This window comes from Anabrus simplex, chromosome 2, assembly GCF_040414725.1.
Source record: "Anabrus simplex isolate iqAnaSimp1 chromosome 2, ASM4041472v1, whole genome shotgun sequence".
Taxonomy (NCBI): Eukaryota; Metazoa; Arthropoda; class Insecta; order Orthoptera; family Tettigoniidae; genus Anabrus; species Anabrus simplex.
In genome coordinates this window covers 1,089,905,146-1,089,925,725 of record NC_090266.1, presented here as the reverse complement: position 1 = coordinate 1,089,925,725, position 20,580 = coordinate 1,089,905,146, and the positions used below count along the sequence as shown (strand labels likewise).

General features: G+C 37.7%; 1 protein-coding gene across 1 annotated transcript in view; it reads left to right on the top strand.

Annotated features, from left to right (window-relative positions):
- The first annotated feature begins 12,601 nt into the window (after positions 1-12,601).
- Positions 12,602-20,580, top strand: part of LOC136863783 (uncharacterized) — a 251,087-nt gene continuing 243,108 nt past the window's right edge. Inside the window, exon 1 of the mRNA XM_068226086.1 lies at positions 12,602-12,710. The gene's annotated coding sequence lies outside the window, so the exon portion shown is untranslated. The remainder of the gene's footprint in view (positions 12,711-20,580) is intronic.

The window sequence follows — 20,580 nt, the reverse complement described above, 5'->3', positions numbered from 1 at the left end:
AGGACTGACTGTAGTTGCCAACATATTATTAATTTATTTGTTATTTATTTATTTATTTATTTATTTATTTATTTATTTATTTATTTATTTATTTATTTATTTATTTATTTATTTATTCTTTACTTACATTTGTGGCGAAGTTAGGGCTCACGGCCCTCTATTACACTTCACCGCTTTCAATAATAAAATTTAAAAATATAAACATAAATGTTAAAGTAAGACATAGTAATTCTAGTAGGGACAGATACGCTCAGGTTACAAATTTGTAAGGCAATATGAGTGATAATACCGAGCTCGATAGCTGCAGTCGGTTAAGTGCGGCCAGTATCCAGTAATCGGGAGATAGTGGGTTCGAGCCCCACTGTCGGCAGTCCAGAAGATGGTTTTCCTTGGTTTCCCGTTTTCATACCAGGCAAATGCCGGGGCTGTACCTTAATTAAGGCCACGGCCGTTTCCTTCCAATTCCTAGGCCTTTACTATCCCATCGTCGCCATAAGACATATCTGTGTCGGTGCGACGTAAAGAAAATAGCAAAAAAAGGAGTGATAATACTAATTGTACCGGGAGGTACACCTCTACGCCGCACATTTAAATCTTGTTCCTAAAAGAACTCCTCTACTGGAGAAATCGTGAACTTGAAACTAGTCCTACTTCAATCTTTACTCAGAAGATGTCACTACTGTAATTTGGTTATTGTGAAGTCTCCAGTACTGTGTGAATTTTAATTTGTTTTGTTTTCCGTTCATCAAGAAGTTTGGACATTCTCTCATAGATGTCACTGCTAGAAAACTTTAATCATGTACCCTGGTGCGAAGTGAAAGAAACTTTTTTGAGAAGTTTTGTATTCATAAGTTTTTTTCCTAATTGATGTTCATTTGTTTTTGGGTTGGCAATATTTATCTTTTCTTTCCGCCAGTTTTGAATCCAGCCAATCCCTAATTTTTGTAATTAATTTCCAACCGATCCTGGATTTCTTCTTCGACTTTGAGTGTAAATTTTGAATCATCCAATAAAATTGAGAGGGTGTGGCTTGATTATTCATGAAAGGTCTCGAACTTTCCCCGAGGGTTTATAAACTGCGGATTTTCACGTCTCTTGGCCATTTGATTGTCATCTAACTTAGTGTGTGCGTCAAGCAGGAGGCGGGAGGCGCCTCTTTCATCAGGCAGCAGTTCTTCAGCAAGGCAATGGCCGTTTGACATCTTTATTTCTTGCTAGCTCCGCAGTTTAACCCGAGGGATAGGTCCGAAACTTTAATATATAACCAACTTCTCTAAAATGTAAGTTCTACCGGCTAATGTGAAAATTGCATAAAATCTGTAACTGTAATTCGGGGATAGAGAGTGATTTACCCTCTCGATCTCCCCATCATATTGGTTTGAGGTGACTACGTTTTGTAACTGGTTTTCTTACTTTCGGTAATGTCTTAAATTATTCTTATACGAGTCACCTCCATAGTTTGGGAATAGCCCCTGTTTCATCGGCCTAGGGCCTTTTAGGTTTTAAGAATGCACATGTAGGAGTGCAAGTACACGCCTCCATTCAATTTGGTGTTTCGAGCCATTTACTTACCCTGTTCTTTTCTACTACGGTCCAATAGGTTGGGTACTCGATACCCCTGTTTCAAATTTTGTAAGTTGTGCCCTGATGGCAAGTAATTGTAATTTTCTGATATTTCCTTGAGTAAGCTTGAGAAGTGAGAGCACGTTAGCTCTTTTTCTAGCGTTGTAATAGTGCCTCTGGGAAGCTTGATATTGTGAGTACCGAGCTAGTGCTTCATTGCACTGAGGGATTTCTGCCCTTGTTTAAATTTGTGCCTTTGTAAATTTTGAGCTGTGTGCTCACGAATTGTGAAGCGAGGGGCTGGAAGCCAGGATTATAAAACAGTCATTAAATTTTGCATGTTCTTGCTTTATATAAATCTTGTCATGGGACCTGATATGTCATTGTTATTTCACTAAGTGAAAAGTTGTTAAAGTTTTGTTGTTGATTGTTGAAATTCAAAAAAAAGATATAACCTTTGTTAAAGTTTTAAATTAACTTTCACCTCTGCTGGTCCACGGGTAACCCCGTAACACTAATAATAATAATAATGATAATAATAATAATAATAATAATAATAATAATAATAATAATAATAATAATAATAATAGTAATAATGACTGAATTACATAAGTCTAGTAGATAAAAGAAATCTCGCTCACACAACACACGCACGCTGACTCATACAACTCAGTTATATGTTCCCAGGAGAAGCTTTCTGGAGGCAGATTAGAATGTATGAAAGGAAGTAAAGTGCCGAATGTCCATTGGGAGTGTATTCCAGAGTCTCGATCCACTAACTGGAAAAGAATGATTGTAGGAATTCATTCGATTTAGTGCAATTTCAAGTAGGGAACCAGAACGGGTACTAATTTCATGGAATGAGGAAAGGAAACGAAAATTAGAAGATAGATAAGTACGAGTGTTCGTCGAAAGTAGTTGGTAAACAAGTGTCATTAGGTGAAAATTCCTTCGCTCATTTACGCGTAGCCATCCCAATGTTTTGAAATATGGTGTAAAATGAGCGTATGTCCCAGTTGGAAGGCATATCGCATGCGTGAGTTCTGTGTTCGCTGAAGCCGCGAAGCTTGTTCGGCGTTTAGATTGACTAGTACCGTATCACAGTAGTCTAAAATTGGGAATAGGAGTACTTTGATTAATTTTAATTTAGGGATTTGAGGAAAAGCATTCGTGTGACGTTTCAGGGGACATAGAGCTGCATGAATCTTTCTACATACCGGTACATTAGTTACGTGTTCATTCCTGGTCAGATTCTCGATGATGGAGATTCCAAGATTAGTTACATTTTTAAGGAACGGTACAGCAATAACATTGATTATGATTGGAGAAGGACTGATATTGCTTATTGTGTGTAATAATTTAGCGTTGCCTATGATAATACATTGTGTTTCACGAGTATTTAGTATTAAGTGATTGTTTTTTAGAGTAGGCGGTAAGCTCGATAGGTGCAGTCGCTTAAGTGCGGCCAGTATCCAGTATTCGGGAGATAGTAGGTTCGAACCCCACTGTCGGCAGCCCTGAAAATGGTTTTCCGTGGTTTCCCATTTTCACACCAGGCAAATGCTGGGGCTGTACCTTAATTAAGGCCACGGCCGCTTCCTTCCAACTCCTAGCCCTTCTTTGTCCCATCGTCGCCATAAGACCTATCTGTGTCGGTACGACGTAAAGCAACTAGCAAAAAAAAAGTATCTGAATTAATATGCTCGATTGTTTCATATAAATTGTTTATTGTGGTCTGTTTGTATATATGCAGATCATCAACATATGTATAAGTGGTAGTTACAATACTGAAGTGTAGACGATATGCCATTGATATGCAAGACGAAAACTTAATTATTGCTAATGATGACATCTGTAATGTTCTCCTGAATACTCCTTTGAATATAAAGCTGATTATTTGAGCGAGTTCATTTATTCCACTTCACATACATACATACATACATATATTCATACATACATACATACATACATACATACATACATACATACATACATACATACATACATACATGCATACACTGCCGGCCAATAGTTTCCGGACAAGCATTGAACAAGAATGAACTGAGATTAAAAGAAAACAACATACCTAAGCAAGAAATTGACAAGTATATACAGTATTATAAAACTAATATTTTACAACAAAACTACGTTTTTACACTACATCTGAACAAGAAATACACAACGTGTACACATTTACTCCCACAGATCACCAGAATACATCAAACTCTCTTCTCATCAAAGAAACCCCGCTTTGCTGCAAGTACACATTTTACTATTCTCGGCTTTCTCAGAACAAGTTTATCTAACACCGATACAGGTATACTTTGCCAGGCATTCTTCAAGACGTTCCACAAATTTTCAGACGAAGAAGAACACTCTTTTCGGACTTGCCGATCCAACTCCTCCCACAGCAAGCTCAATTGGATTTAAGTTCGGTGATTGGGAGGTGGGGGGGGGGGGGGCATCCATTAAAAACAATTCCCCAGAGTTTTGTTTGTTTTGCAGATAATTCATGCAATAGCGAGACGTGTATCTTGTTGGAGGACAAACCCACGTTACTGTCCAGACAGAAGAGCATAACGAGATAGGATGGAATGGTAGCCGTTTTATTCCAGTGTTCCTTGAATTCGGTGCGGTCTACCAACTCCACTGAATGTGAAACCACCCCAAACCATCACAGAGCCCCTCCATGTTTCATTGTCGCAGTAGGATGCATTTTTACCGATACTGAACGTCGAACATAAAGTCGTCGCCGTTGCCCGAAAACCTTCGAGACTTGGTTACAGTAATACATTCTGTCATTAAACAATCATAAAGCATATTCGTGCGGGTACATATGTTTTGTCCGGCAGTGTATATACATACATACATACATACATACATACATACATACATACATACATACATACATACATACATACATACATACATACATACATACATACATTTTCATTATAGACTTCCGACCTTCAGCGTTCAGCATTCTTGCCTCTGTGAATTAAATAATCATCTTAGGATGTCATTCTTAATTTCACATCACTGAAGTCTAACCAGCGTCACCTGCAGTCCATCAGAACAATGTTCGTTGCTTTCATTTTCCTATGCCAGTATTTAAAGGGAAATGTTGTACCGTACTGTAGGATTGTATATTTCCATGAAGTATTTACGCACTTCTACAGTATAGTGCATTTAATTTTCATTTTCATTTACACACTAGCGCAGGAAAATGAACCGTCGATATCCCCGTTGTATACTTTGAAAATTCTCAGTGTTTATAGATTTGTAGTTCCCGTAAGTAATCTAAGCGCTTCTACATTCTATTCTTCACAGCTAGTACCGCCAACAAGTGTTTTCAAATCTCTTACTGTATAATCCTGAAGAACACGGCATTATTATTATCTTCTAGATTTCTAAGCTTAGCTTAACTTTAGCTTAAACCACGCCAGCTGAGCCCATTATTCCCACAAGTAATCTCTCTTAATCCACTCGCATCTCATGAACCCATAATGTAAGTCAATTCTTTATTTACAGACCCGGGAACCTAGAGTTGAGCATTTGGATCTCAGGCCAAGGTGACTTTCAGTGGCTACAATAAATGTGGCTTACTCCTGGGTGGATATAGGCTTAGTCCCTTTTTCGATAACTTGATACCAGAAACCAAAATAACACAGGTGAATCTTCAGATTTCATCCAGATCAGTACCCTGAAATTTAGGCTGAACATTTTAGCATTCAGCGAAATAAATCAATGACATCGAAAATACATATTTGTGCCCTTGTAATTATATGGGACTCCGAAACTAGTAATAAGGATCGAACGACATGGGTGACTGATACGACATCAGTGAGTGTAAAATATCTTGCAGGAAGTCCCACCTTAGTTCGTTGTGGGTTTATTAAAGCTATTCTACTTAGATTTCCGCGTCATCTTATGGTACGTTAGTTAACAAGTCGTAATTTTGTGGTCGGAAATATTACACCTTACACCTAAGATTCGTCATCTGTACTTATGTTCCCATGTCGCCCTTAAATATATATTATTGTGCTCTTTTACTTTACCTTCCTTCGTAGCCAAGCGATTTAAGACACGTTCAACAAATGTCTTGGGAAACAAAAGTTAAGTAGTTCGTATTTAATATTTCTTATACACCTCCAAGAAAATATTGAGGTAATAATATCTCACTGTTTCTCAGATTCTAGTCCCTAATGTGTCGAATTATCTGGCCGATATGAAATAAATTATAATTTTGTCTGTGCACTTCAAGTATTTGCCTAATACTTCGTTTTTATCTCGGATTAGGTATACGAAAGTCAAGGATAGGTTTAGTTCATTTTAACTGTCTGTCTGTTTGCTTGTTACGATATTGCAGGAGAATAGTGCAACAGAATTTGTCGAAATTTAGTTGGGAGAGCCGGGTTGTGCACTAGACTAGATATTCGATTAATAGGCCTATACAGTGGCGGAGAAATATTAAGGCAGCTAAAACAAGACATGCAAAATTACTACGTTAATATTAGCTGTATCTGAAAATTTTAACAAAGCTAAAAATTGTGTAAATTATTGTAATTTCCCATATTTTATGCTTCATATGATTTTATCGCAAGAGGAGAAATAACGCAAATATTACATGTTTCACAAGTTGGTTATGGTAATCAACAATACCGTGATATTACACTGACTACTGCTATTTAAGATATTCTCTGTCTCTTCTGCTGTAACTGGCTTGCTGCTGAAAGAATGAGAAAGATACATTTTTGCAATTGTACGTAAATTAACCGTCAATGACGGGTAGTTTCTGATAAATTCTGTACTATCTGGAGCGAGATGTGCTTCTGGGGCCCATCGAACTAGTTTAACATTTACAACATATCGATATATTTACAGCTTTTCTCAACTTGTTTAACAACAAAGCGTATGACAGAATGGAAATATTAACCGAATTTCATCCTAAACTAGAGGTTACTACCGAGTGAGTTGGCCGTGTGGTTAGGGTCGCGTAGCGGCGAGCTAGCATTCGGAAGATGAAAGGTTCGAATCCCACCGTCGGCAGACCTGAAGATGGTTTTCAGTCGTTTCCCATTTTCACACCAGGCAAACACTGGAGCTTTATCTTAATTAAGGCCACGTCCGTTACCTCACCAATCCTAGCCCTTTCCCATAATTAGTGTGTCATTAAACGACTAAAAAAAGAGATCACTGAGAGGCCTAGATGGTTTAACGTTTCCTTCTTGCATTCTGGGATCTAGACAGATTGAAAGAAAAAAAGTGTAAGGGTTTGTTTCAAGGCACATGTTGTATAAAGCCTTTATGAAAAGGCTGAAGGAAACGCAATAGGTGATGAGTGGACTGTCGCGAAGAATGAGATTAGTAGGGCTGCTGAAGGCAAGTTAGAAAGAAAGAAAATATCAAGTGAGCGTCAATGGATAACTGAGGAGATAGTAGACCTGTTTAGCAAAAGTATTAGAATGTAAAAAATGATGAGGGCAGAAAAGAATACAAGCGATTGAAAAACGAAGTAGATAGAAAGTGCAGGACAGCTAAGGAAACATAGCTGAAGGAGAAGTGCAAGGATGTTGAAGGTTGTGTGATTGTATGAAAGGTAGTTGCTGAATACAGAAAAATCAAGGAAACCTTCGTAGAAATGAAAAATAGGTGTATGAGTATTAAGAGTTCAGATGAAAAAACACTTCTAGGGAAAGAAGACAAGGCAGCAAGATGACAGGAACATATCCAACAGTTGTATCACGGGAAGGAATTAGATGATAAGGTTCTGGAACAAGAATCTGCTCATGCCGATGAAATGGGAGACCCAATTTTGAGGTAAAAATTCCACAGAGCCTTGAGAGGCCTAAATAGGAACAAGGCACCTGGAATTGATGACATTTCCTCAGAATTACTGACTTCCTTGGGAGAAATCAGCATGGCAAGGTTATTCCATTTAGTGCATAAGATGTATGAGACAGGAGAAGTGCCATCCGATTTTAGGCAGGATGTTGTTATACCTATTCCCATGAAGGCAAGTGCTGACAAGTGTGAAAACTACCGCCCTATAAGTTTAGTATATCATGTCTGAGAAATTTTAACATGATTTATTACAGAAAAATGGAAAGACAATTTGAAACTGAGTTGGGAGAAGATCAGTTTGGCTTCAGAAGGAATGTAGGAACACGTGAAGCAATCCTGACTTCACGTCTGATCTCAGAGGATCGAATTAAGAAAGACAAGCCCACGTACATGGCGTTCGTAGATCTAGAAAATGCATTCGATAATGTTGATTGGACCAAGCTATTTGAGATTCTGAAGGTGATCGGGATCAAATACTGAGAGCAAAGAGTTATCTACAACCTGTATAAAAATCAGTCTGCAGTAATAAGAATCAAGGACTTTTAAAAACAAGCAGCAATCCAGAAAAGAGTGACGTAAGGCTGCAGTTTGTCCCCTCACCTTTTCAATGTTTAAACAGAACAGGCAGTATAGGAAATAAAGAGGAATTTGGAAAGGGAATCGCAATCCAAGGAGAGGACGTCAAAAATCTGAGATTTGTCGATGACATTGTTATTTTATTTGAGTCTTCAGAAGATCTGGAGAAATTACTGAACGGTATGGGTAGAGTCTTGGTGAAGGAATACAAGATGGAGATGAAGTCCGAAAGAAAAGTAATGGTATGAAGTCGAACGAAGTCAGATGATGCAGGAAATATTAGATTAGGAAATTACATCTTAAAGGAAATAGATTAATATTGTTACTTGGGTAGTAAAATAACTAACGACGGCAGAAGTATGGCGGACATAAAATGCAGACTAGCACAATCAAGGAAGGCCCTTCTTAAAGAAATTTGCTCACTTCGAACAATGATAGAGGAATTAGAAGAATTGAAGACTTTCTTCTGGAGAGTGGCAATGTACGGATGTGAAACATGAACATGCGTTAGTTCAGAAAGAAAGAAAAGAGAAGGTTTTGAAATGTAGTGTTATGGAAGAATGTTGAAGGTGAGATGGATTATCGAGTCACGAATGGAGAGTTACCTGATCGAATTAGTAAGAGGAGATCGATTTGGCTATCTTTGACGAGAAAAGGAGATAGAACGATAGGACACATCTAAGATACCCAGGACTTGGTCAGTTTCTTTTTGCTAATGGCTTTCCGTCACGCCGACACAGAGAGGTCTTATGCCCACGATGGAATAGGAAAGGCCTAGCAGTTGGAAGGAAGCGGCCGTTGCCTTAATTAAGGTACAGCCCCAGCATGTGCCTGGTGTGAAAATGGGAAACCACGGAAAACCATCTTCAGGGCTGCCGACAGTGGGATTCGAACCCACTATCTCCCGGATGCAAGCCCCCTACCCGCACGGCTAACTCGCCCGGTTGGTGGGTTTTTGAGGGAAGTGTAGGTGGTAAGAACTGTAGGGGTAGCCAAGGTATGAATATGAAAAGCAGATTAGAACAGAGGTAGGATTTGTAGGGGCCGATGACCTTCGATGTTAGGCCCCTTAAAACAACAAGCATCATCAGCAGCAGAGGTAGGATTTAGTAGTTACGTAGAAATGAATAGTTTAACACATGGTAGGGTGGCATGGAGAGCTGCATCAAATCAGTCTATGGACATATGACCCAAATAACAACAACAACTTGAGAAGGAGTCAAAATTCAAACACGTTGCCTCAGAAAATACTGGAATATCAGCAACAAAAATATTCTTGATAATTTCAAACCTGATTAGATTATGGAGCTGAATGACAATAATTGCACATAACTATTCACTGTCATTAAATCAATATAGAGCTCAGTAACGCACAATATAACCGTAACGTAATAAGCATCGTTTTTAAGACCTATTCCTGGTTGAACTCTAGATCGGTTTAACTCAAAGTACCGTAGTACAAATTCTTATAGTTTACGAGATAGGCAAGCCTAAAATTGAGAACTATGGACGACGATTTCTTTGACAGGAAATGTATACCCTCCGTCCACGGCGCTACAGCCTTGATGGACTTTGGTCTACCAAACTACTCCTGCTCAGCCCGAAGGACTGCATATTACGAGGTGACATGTGGTCAGCGTGACGAATCCTCTCGGTTGTTATTCTTGGCTTCCTAGACTGGAGCCGTTATCTCACCTCCAGATATCTCCTCAGTTGTATTCACGTAGTCTGAATGATCCAGGTAAAAATTCCTGACATGGCTGGGAATGGAACTCGGGGGCTTCGGTTGACAGAACATTTAGGTTAATAATAATTGCCCAACACCTGACAATTATCTACATTTTATTAATTAATTAATTAAGAGTGGTCTACTAAGGCACACTTCCTTTAACGAGTAAGCCATCCGTACACTAAGTGGTCCTCCATTGTCATAGATTATCTGGATTGAATTATTTATTTCAGGTCGGTTAAGCACGTTTCTATTTTGAATAATGTGAAGCAAGAGCTACTAAACCTGTTTATAGAATTTCTAAAACTGACCGAAAATATTAATTTCGTTGAAATGGGTAACTTATAACATATTATTGAAAGAAGCGTAGAGTCCGGACTGGAAATGCTTACGGAATCATAGGTATTAACAGGTCAGAAAGAGATATTGAGTTAATATCGAGACTAACTCACATTTTAGGGTTGTGGTATTTCTCAATCACCTTTAATTCTCCTCGAACTACTTACCTTTGGGAAGAACATGGGCTCGTTTTTGAAGCTGAAACTGCAATATAGAAGAAGTTTTACTTTTTACTTATTTAAGCATTCTTATCAATGACACATGAATGGATTTATTCGAACGTGAGAGAAAATTAACTTCAAATTTTAAATAATGAACTGTCGGTGCACTGGCTCTGCACTTTTCCATTAGTGTGGTATTTTCCTTGGATATTGGTTTGCGAAAGGCTAAAATATTTGGAAAGGAAAATTTACGTAAAAAATTGTGTCAAAGACACGAATTAGAATCATCAGTGGTACATTTATAGAGTCCGCGTACAGTACGTACATATATTTCTTGTGTTTCCACTATATTATTTCAAAATATGCTCAAACAGGTCAATAATTTAATTTAGATAGCTAAGGTGCCGCGCTTGTTTCTTAACTGGGGAGTTGAAGATCCAAGAGAACACGTGTCACGCCTTCAATGGGTTTGGTAAAATGTTTATGTTGTTTCGTGTAAGGTTCTAGGGATATTGCAGTCAACAGCCATGGATATGTGTCTAACTACTCCATTTGCAGAGGTTCTTATCATACATCGTATTCTTATACGGACGCGGAATACAAATAGTTACGACGTTTAAGAAGAAGATACAATTTGAAATGACCGTGCAGTACCTGTCAAAATTTTACACCACATTCGAATACCGTGATGTGCCATCTAGAACCGAAACGTCTAGATTTGAATCTTAGTGAAAGTCCTCTCTGAATCCTTGCATGTGATTGCATATAATTCATGGGTTTCCATTAAGTCTGGTCAGGGACTGTTGGAGTTGTGAACTTCTAAGTAATAGAAAAACCACTCGGACTATCACCACTTTTAGAAAAGTAATGTATTTTGTGCTGTAAGTCGTTGCAAGTATTGACACCAAGATTTTATTTTTTTCAGATGTGGAATTAGATGAGCCCCTCTTTACGATAAAGAATAAAATGCTATACCGCTTCTTCTTTGTGGTTTTATATATTTCAAAACTTAGATGAAATAGGCTACTTTCCCTCGGCTTTCTCAATGAGCGAGCTGTCATAGTCAGCTTCTTTCTTATGAGTAGTTCTAAATTACTCTGAAGATAGCACAAGAAAAGCAATTTCTGTAACATTGAAATTTTTGTGGTTATCAACAGTGCACGACAAAAAGAAAGGCATAAGTCCGTTTGTGCACTTTGGGGGAAATAATGTGTCAAAGTCAAGTATCAAATCATTGCCGAAACCCAGAATTTCAATAGTTTGACAGAGGGATAATGTAAAATATAAATCATGTGTTAGGAACACAATAAACAAGTAAAATGCTTTCAATAATAAGGCCCAAATAGATCTCCCAAGACAAATAATTCAGTGCCACGATTGAACCATTGTCGTGTTTCTTAAATATTTACTTATTTATATTATATATTTATTTATGTACATACATTATTGGGAAGTTATGGCCTTAAGTACTGTATAGTATAAATATAATTTCTGTCGTTTCTATGGTGATTCTGAACTTCTGACCAGTAGTGTAAATTATTAATTCTTCTCAACTTTCTTGCTCACTCAATTAAACATCAAATATAATGTTATTTTTCACTCATTACTACAAAATACACCACTCATTACGACTCTCCTCTTCCTATGTAGTTTCTCATGTGAACCAATAAGACTAGGATAATTTTATGCCAAATTAAAAAGAAAATCCAATTTTAATCCTGATTAAATACTATATATAATGAATACCTTTTGCATGTTTTCAGAAAACTTGAAACAGAAATCTCAGAACTCCTACTACGATCAAAATTTCCCTTTGTATACATTACATTACGGACTAAAAATTAAGAAAACGGAAAAAATCGCACTCAGTAGCGAAAATGAGTACATGGAATATTAATTAGCTTGTGTAATAGTGGTGTAGCTGGATAAGTGACCTCCATTCGTAATGTTGATATACGAATATACTTACTATTCTTCTAATTGGTCCTCCTTAAACTGGATGAAATAGTGAGATCATTTATTTATTAAGCGTCTTCTAAGAGGAAGCGGGCTCGCTTCAACATTAGGTATCTAATAAGTTGAAACTTCAACCGCTGAAGCGCGAGACTCCAAACACAACTATGTTAAAAAAGAGGGCTCAAATCTTCATAAAAAAGGTTACCTGGGGAGAAGGTATTGTGTGGCCTCCTGAACCAGCCCATGCCATTCCGCTCGAGTCTCCCTGCATTACCGCGAGAGGCCACCTTGCGCCACAATGACGTAAGTTGCGTCCCCTTGTAAACTAAGCGAACAGCTTGCCGTGCCTAACATAGGTTCAGTCGAACTGCGGCTGGTCGCTAATCAAAGACTGCCTTCTCTCTGAGTATCTTGTGCGATTACGGGAGGTGAGGTTTCGTGGTGAGAAGTGGTGAAGTGTGTTTTAAGTGTTCGGTGTGTTATTTTGTGCGTGTAATGTTGATAATCAGCTAAGTTTCTCATCGAAAATCCCCGATGATAAGGTGAGTAAACTTGAGTTCTCAGTATGCATGCGGGTCAGGAGATTCCAATGAGCGAATGAGCACGTAACCAAAAACAACACAGGTCGGTAACCCAGCGGAACCGGAGTGTTCCACATGTTGAGAGAGCAATGTACAGCATGTATGATACAATAACGTGGCTAATTCTCCGTTGTCAATTCATTTATAACATGCTATCATACAGATTTTAACGTTCTGAAGATGATTCATAACCGCATCAGGTGACATAAACAACGAAATACCTTAGGAATTAATCATTTATAAAGTTATGTACATTATAAAGTTTTGAATGCACATTTTAAGGTAATAATGATTTTACAGAAATATTTTTCATCACAAAAGAAGAATGACACTCATCAAAACATTTTTAAATATAGATCATAATAATTCTTTGCAAGATTTAAGTAAATTATAACGTAATATTTCGGTCAGTTGAGTCACTAACCGTTGACAATGTATTGAGTCGTGAGGTAGCATTGAAGCGAGACCGTGTTGTATGTTTTAGCACAGTGGAAACACTGACTCAATAGTTATTTTAAGCACAGCGTTTTTAATGAATTTATCGATTCATGCTCTTGTCGTTTACCTTGTGTAAAAGTAACATGTAAATGCCTACGCATGGTATTTCAGTCCAACTCATGGCCTCTGTAGTCCACTGCCAGATGAAATCACGGTATAAATATAGCATACAACTACTTTTCTTTCTCCTGAACCATGACCGAGGAGATGGAGTTTAGCATCGTATGGGGACAAATACTATGCTTCCTTGATAGTTGTTTGAGGTCAGGCGACTAGGACTGGTTATGTCTGGATATCAGGTTCTCAGTCTACAACTCCATTCACACACATGAGGAGACTCTCTTGAATGGAAGTCAAGATCAACATTTTGTTCTCTCTAGCCTAGATAACATTTTACATACTCAACGTTTGCAACCGATCCACCAATAACAGTTGCTGTGAACAACTAAAAGACGTTTAATGTGAACTTTTTTTAAAAAAAACTAAGAACTGTCATACATTTTGTGAATCGAGCACTGGCTATATTTACAGAAAATAAAAATACATATGATACGCTGATTTATTGGTGGATATTTAAAAATATAGTTACAAGTAGATGCATTATCTTTAATAATGATGGATTCTAATTGACAACCAGTTTCTATGATTCTGCGATGGTATTAACAATGATCTCACCGCATTCCTTCAGGGCAAGTTGACTTGATGCTGCGCGATTTCCTGATGAGAATTTTACACTCTTAATTTGGCATAGCAAAATGTATTTAATGAATGTGCATAATACAGATGTATTCGTATGACTCCCTGGGAACAATAATTTCTATTTATCTGTCATTTTCAACGACGTAAAGTTAAAATTGTTATAATCATAACAAGGTATACGTTTTGCTAATATATTCCTATTATTCATTACGCATGTATGGTTATTTTAGTTAACTGAAGAACTGAAAATAAAGAACTATGAGCTCAGTTCTCATGTCATAATTACTGAACGACCACCAAGTCAAGCTCAGTGTACTATGACAGTTAATTTCAAAGTTGTAAACATTTAAATTAAGAGAAAATTTTCCCCTAAATGAGATGAATTGAAAGTACTTCATTGTTTTCAAATTCGAACGTAGTTTTTTTAATAGGAGTTTGAATCCTCAATATTTATTTCAATCTTAAATGTATTATTTATAGTTCATATGTTGTAGGAAGGGGTATTTATTTTGAGGAAATACACGCAAACATAGATCAGAATGTTTCAAAGGAATGGTAACGGGACGGAGTGTGTGTATTCCTTATTAAGATACAAATTGAAAAAGGTAACTTACGGTTTCCTATGTTTATGCTTTACACATATGTTCACATTGTTTTTATGGACTGCGTGAGCTACTGGTATTCATGTAAAAGTCCCTATATGCGAACATACATTCCAGACTTACCTTTATCATTGTTATTTACTATGAAATATTGAGTTAATTAGTCTGTTATTCAAGATCTACATCAGCTTTCATTACCGTAAATTAATGAGACATTTGTAGAAAATTTCCTGAAACTCATTAGAATGGTTATTAGACAACCTATTTATATACATAAACTTTTTTCCTTGCTCGTTGTTATTTCTTTTCATTAAGACATCATGTTATATTTTTGTCACAAACATCTTGTAGGAGTAGAAATGCCGACTTTTACCTGTTTACAAATAATACATCCTAAATTCGCTAAAGTAGATGTTCTTTCCATGCACTGGAATTGGCCAAATCCTGAGGAATTTTATCTAGCAACTAAAGTATTTTTGTACTTTGCAGTATATCATCACAACTGGATACTCACTGGATTGAGCTTAATGCATTATAATTCCATATCAGCTGCTGTACTATCATCTTGGATGTATCTATTTCCATCAGTATTCTGCCATCTTCAGAGAATATTCATTCCTAGCAAACCAGCACATGAAATGGTGTTACTAATTTCTTCGAATAGACATTCAATCAGTTTGCATCTGTTTCACACCAATATAACTTTCATAATATACTGTCATTCAAATAATTTTGTAATTTCAACCCAGTTACAGTATCAGTTTAAGGTTTTCATTTCACTGGGACTTGTCTTAATAATTTCTAATATTTAAAACATTCCGTGCATAAATAAACAACTATGTTGTAGACTAAAGTATTTTCTGTATTCTGTAAACCCATTCTTCCGGGAAAACATGTGATTCTCAAGTTCCACAAAGTAATGAGATATAATATTGTCCCTATTATTTGACGCGTACTGATGCACGATCCCGATAACTTCAAATATAAAGCTACTCTGAGTTTCATTTTTCATCTGCCTAATTCTTTAGCAATCTCTCCGTTCCTTTTCAAATGCCCGCTGAATTTTGAATTGGCACAAATAAATGGAAATTATTTGTTAATTATTTCCGTTTTTCATATTATTGTTGGGCAATTGGTAAAAACAATATTACGCTCGACTCAGTCACAGGCTTCATTATGTCTTCTACTTCTACTTCTACTACTACTAAAATGTTTTCATTCCGCCCCTGAAGGGGAAGGCGGGCCTCTTAGACGGTGACGCCGTCTCTCAGGCCAGAAGATTTGTTACGGTGAACGAGATGCTCGGTGAAGTTGAGGAGGTTGGAGGCCGTGGCCTATACTAGGAACTGTCCTGACATTCGCCTTAGTGCAGGAGAATGGAAAACCACGGAAGAATCATTCTCAGGACAGCCAACGGTTGGGGCCAACCGTGAAGTCCAGCTCGGTCCCGTCTACCGAATGCCAGAGGCGTAGAGCCACGGTAGAGCCGTGGCCACACCCTCTGCTCGGTTGGCCGGTCGGAGTGCAGAGCTGTTGGACCATGGACCAGCCGTGGCCACTTATGGTATGAGACGCACTCTGCATCTACGGACCTCTTATGTCTTTGTAAACCTAATTTTATTCTTATGAGTTTTGCTGTCATTGTATAAGTGCCTTTACACTGCATGGTATTCTTTTGCGCCTTCCATAATAAATTATTTACATGCACATTTCCTTTATTGTGAATTTTATATAGGCTACACAGTATACCTGACTGCCTTAGTTTAACCCGCTCTCTACAAATTACAAATTGAATACACTTCTGTGCTGTTAGAACGTGTTCAAACATTAACATTCACTACATATTGCTCTAAAGATTGCTAACGACTTTTCTAACATAATAGAAGTACGTGAGTTTATTGATAAAGTGTGTATTGGACAGATGAATGAGTATATTAACATGTTCTCCAGTAGCGTAGTCAGGATCGACCGATGTGTGGGGAGGGGGTAGGGTTACAACATGATGATAGAACATAATGAAGGTACTTGTGCGTGTGTGGTGTGCGCATGCATGAGTGTCATTGTAAGGCCACAGAACAAGAACAATATGACCAATGATATGTTCAGATTACAATGTAAAATCCAACTTTCAAGGCTTTATAGAAAACAGATTCAAGAAATCTGTTGGTTTTACTTTATTGTCTCTTTGAATATTTAAAATACCCAACCCTTTGAGCCGACTTTCACTTGTTTCCCAGTTTCTGTTTATTTTTCTTTTGTAAAAAAATCACAGAAGAGGGGGCTTCTAATCCACAGTAAACGCCCCTTAGCTACGCACCTGTTGTTCGCTCCCAGTGGTAAACTGCCCCATTACATTTCATTACATTGCTGGCCCAGGAATGTGTTAAACAAGTATGATACCTTGACATGAACATAGAAAATCTTAAACACAAGGAAATGGTTAAATTAAGAGGCATTACAGGCTACAAACCCTATATTCTAATTTAAGAATTTAAGAGAGCTCACTAGAATATACTGCAGTCATTCAAATATAGAATAGCACGAATAATCTCAAACTGATTGAGAGACATTGCTGTAGGATTTGAAAACAGAAACACCTTCAGATTAGGTTTCTGATTAATCCCCGTGATGAGCATCGAGTCTAAAAATGTCCTCATTTCTTTCACAGTCACACGTTTGATACATAGAATATTCTGTAAATATGTACGGCACTGCACTTATCGCCTAATTTACGTACAGGTTAATTTGGTAAACAACATGCTGGTAAAACTCGGGATTAAAACACAAGTAAACAATTGCAATTATATCATCACAAAAATTACTTCAACATTTTCTCCTGGATTCCCAGTGAAAGACAGAGGTGGTAATTGGTAAGGTTTGGTTAAATGAAGACGACTTAGAAGGATCAAATACCACGTCTGTATGTAATGTATCATCATTTTCCCTTTTCCTGCTCCTATCACGGAATTAGGTCATGTGCTGAGTCCGGATAAACCAACAATCATTCATGCCTTCTTCACCTGAACTGCTTTCTCGAGACATTCTGAGAATTTTTGCTTCTGCTACACATGTCAACGTTGTCTCTTTCATATGTTACCACGGCTAACATGTGCACAAGTATTCTAAGAACGAGTAAAGGAAAAATCTTCCTTGTATTCTTGTCATCAGAGGAACATCAAGCAGTAAAGGTTTATTTTAGCTCCTGAAGTCACAGTCCACTAATCAGTCATAATCGACTACAGAAGTTTGGACAACTCGACCACGGTCGTTCACCGGAGTGAACGTGTTAAAGAGTAAGAGAAGAAATATTTTGTTTCGAAAGACCACAGCTCGGGATGACGTATAAGAAAATTGGAGCTGATTCTTCTGTACAAGAGTCCGATCGGTTTTTGTGACAGAAAGTGCAGTATACGGAAAAAAAAACATGCGGTTGATCTGGCTTCAGAATAGGGAACATCTAGCCTGAGAAACGCCATCAAGAAGACGCCTTGTGCTTGAGTATTTTAGAAATGATCTTCTATGGTTTCCTCATTTCAACTCCAAGTGATTATCGGAGCGGTACCAAACACATAGACACGATAGCTTCCTTCACAATATTAGTCGCAATAAGAAACAAATCGTACAGTAGTAGAAAGTTCGAACATTTCACCTAACTTTAGCTTCCTTGTATATACAACTGAATTCTTATCATTTTGTTTCCTTAGTGGTGTCAAACTCAAATACTGTGTGACCATAATTTTGATAGCCTTATTTTTAGTACCACGTAAATCTTAATTGTGAATAATCACTTTGTACGGGAAGTGAATTCTATGTTTCATACAGTTAAATGTATTTTCTTTCGATGACATCAATGCTGCCACTCACATACTTCATAGTTTGGTAGTCATGTTCAAATAAAGTTTGAAGAATTACTTAAGTTTTAGCATGTGTTTTGTGTTATATGTGTTGAATCACGAATTTGGTTGATATATTTCGCATTTCATCTTCATAATGCTGCCAATTGATGCTACTAAATGAGCGCAACTTCTTTTATTAGTTCCTTCCATTTTTGCCGAATATTTCATACCTAAGGAATTCATTTCTGGGTGACGTCATAGCTGCCGACTGCAATTGACGTATAACTAAATTTGCTTTCAGTAGCAGAGCAACATCAAATCCACTCAGTCAAAAGTAAGATTTTATGCGTTTGGAAGAAGTGAATGAATGAAAAATGAAGAGGAAGTGTAAGACGTTTATATGCATGCCACAATGTAAGGGTTGCATTAACTACAGTATTCTTCAACGATCAATATCAATTTCATGGTTGAGTCGGTGTTTCATGTACTCCATAATAGGACAAAAAAGCAAACACATTGACCTTCCAAGCGACCGCTGCTCAGCTAGAAGGCCTCCAGATTACCAGGTGACGTGTGGTCTGCATGACGAAGTAAGTCGCCTGTTATTCTTGGCTTTCTATATCGGGACCAGCATCTCACAGTCAAATAGTTCATAAATTGTTCTCACGTGTGCCGAGTGGATCTTGAACCAGCTCTCAGATCAAGGTAAAAATCCCTTACCTGGCCGGTATTCGTATCCGGGCCCTCCATATAAGATACGGTCTTGCTACCCCTAGACCACTGAGTCTGCTTCTTATAAGACGAAATACGCACGTGAACACCTATGTTAGAATTAGTAAATAACAGAGAGAGGACAGCTATTTAGGTTATTATTTGATTAGACAAATGAGTAATTTGTTATCGGGGCTTTCGTCTGTTAGGCACCATTCACGAATAATACTGGAAATTTTCTTCAGCCCAATGACAAGTGATAAAATGAATTTTCAGTTCAAATTTTACACTCTGAATGTTTAACTTCTCTCCTGTAATATTTCCCCCTGTGGGTAGGGGTGGTAGAATAACACCCACGGTATCACCTGCCTGTAGTAAGAGGCGACTTAAAGGGGCCCCAGGGGCTATGAACTTTGGAGCGTGGGTTGGTGGCCACGGAGCCCTTAACTGAGTCCTGGCATGGCTTCCACTTACTCGTGCCCAGCTCCTCACTTTCGTCTATCCTATCCGACCTCCCTTGGTCAACTCTTGTTCTTTTCGATCCCGACGGTATCTGGTTCGCGAATCCAAATAAGATTTTCATTTCCACGCCCTTCGTGGCCCTTGTCTTCCTTTGGCCGATACCTTCATTTTTGGAAGTGTCGGATCCCTTCCATTTTTCTCTCTGATTAGTGTTAACAGAGGATGGTTGCCTAGTTGTACTTCTCCTAAAACAATACTCACCACTGTCACCATCCTGTAAAATTGAGGAGCGGTTGTTCAGAAGGTTCTATTTCCACTTCAAGAAATAATTCAGTATTTCGTCCACATGCATGACAGTCGTTGAATATTATCGAATGCCATGAGAAATCCAGACCAGAAAGATGTAATTCGTTAAAAGTTGTACCATACCCGATCATGGGTACGTTCCATGAGCCTTTTACTATACCTTTTCTTGCAGCTTTCCTCATCTTTCTTATAACGGAAATAGCGCCTTTTGAAGAGACACTGCATAATTATTGTATATTTTTATTTGATACCTTTTGGAAATAAACTTATCGTGTGACGTGCAACATCAAGTAACCTGTCTTCCGATTTCTGGTAAAATTTAGATCTTTAACTAAACTATGTCTAACTCCATAAATAAATGCAGATTTAATTAAATTGTTATTAAGCATCTATGTTAAAACATCGGTGTCACCATTGAGGAATACTATGGGAAATTTTCTTCAGCCCACTGACAAGCGTTACGGGAACTGTCGACTTCATTTACCTTGAGTCTAATTTCGGTGATAAATAATACTGAGATATCTGTAGATATCTGTGGAGTCTAGTACAAAAGTTCGCTCTTGGAAAAAGTGTCAGTATACTTTGAAAATGTTATGCATAAAGCATAAACTGCCGTGCGTTCGAAGTTCTCAATTACAGCAATTCTCCAGATACGCTACTTGCGCCAGCATTGCCTTCGTCATGCTGCAAAATACATAGTTCGAGTAATTGGCATTC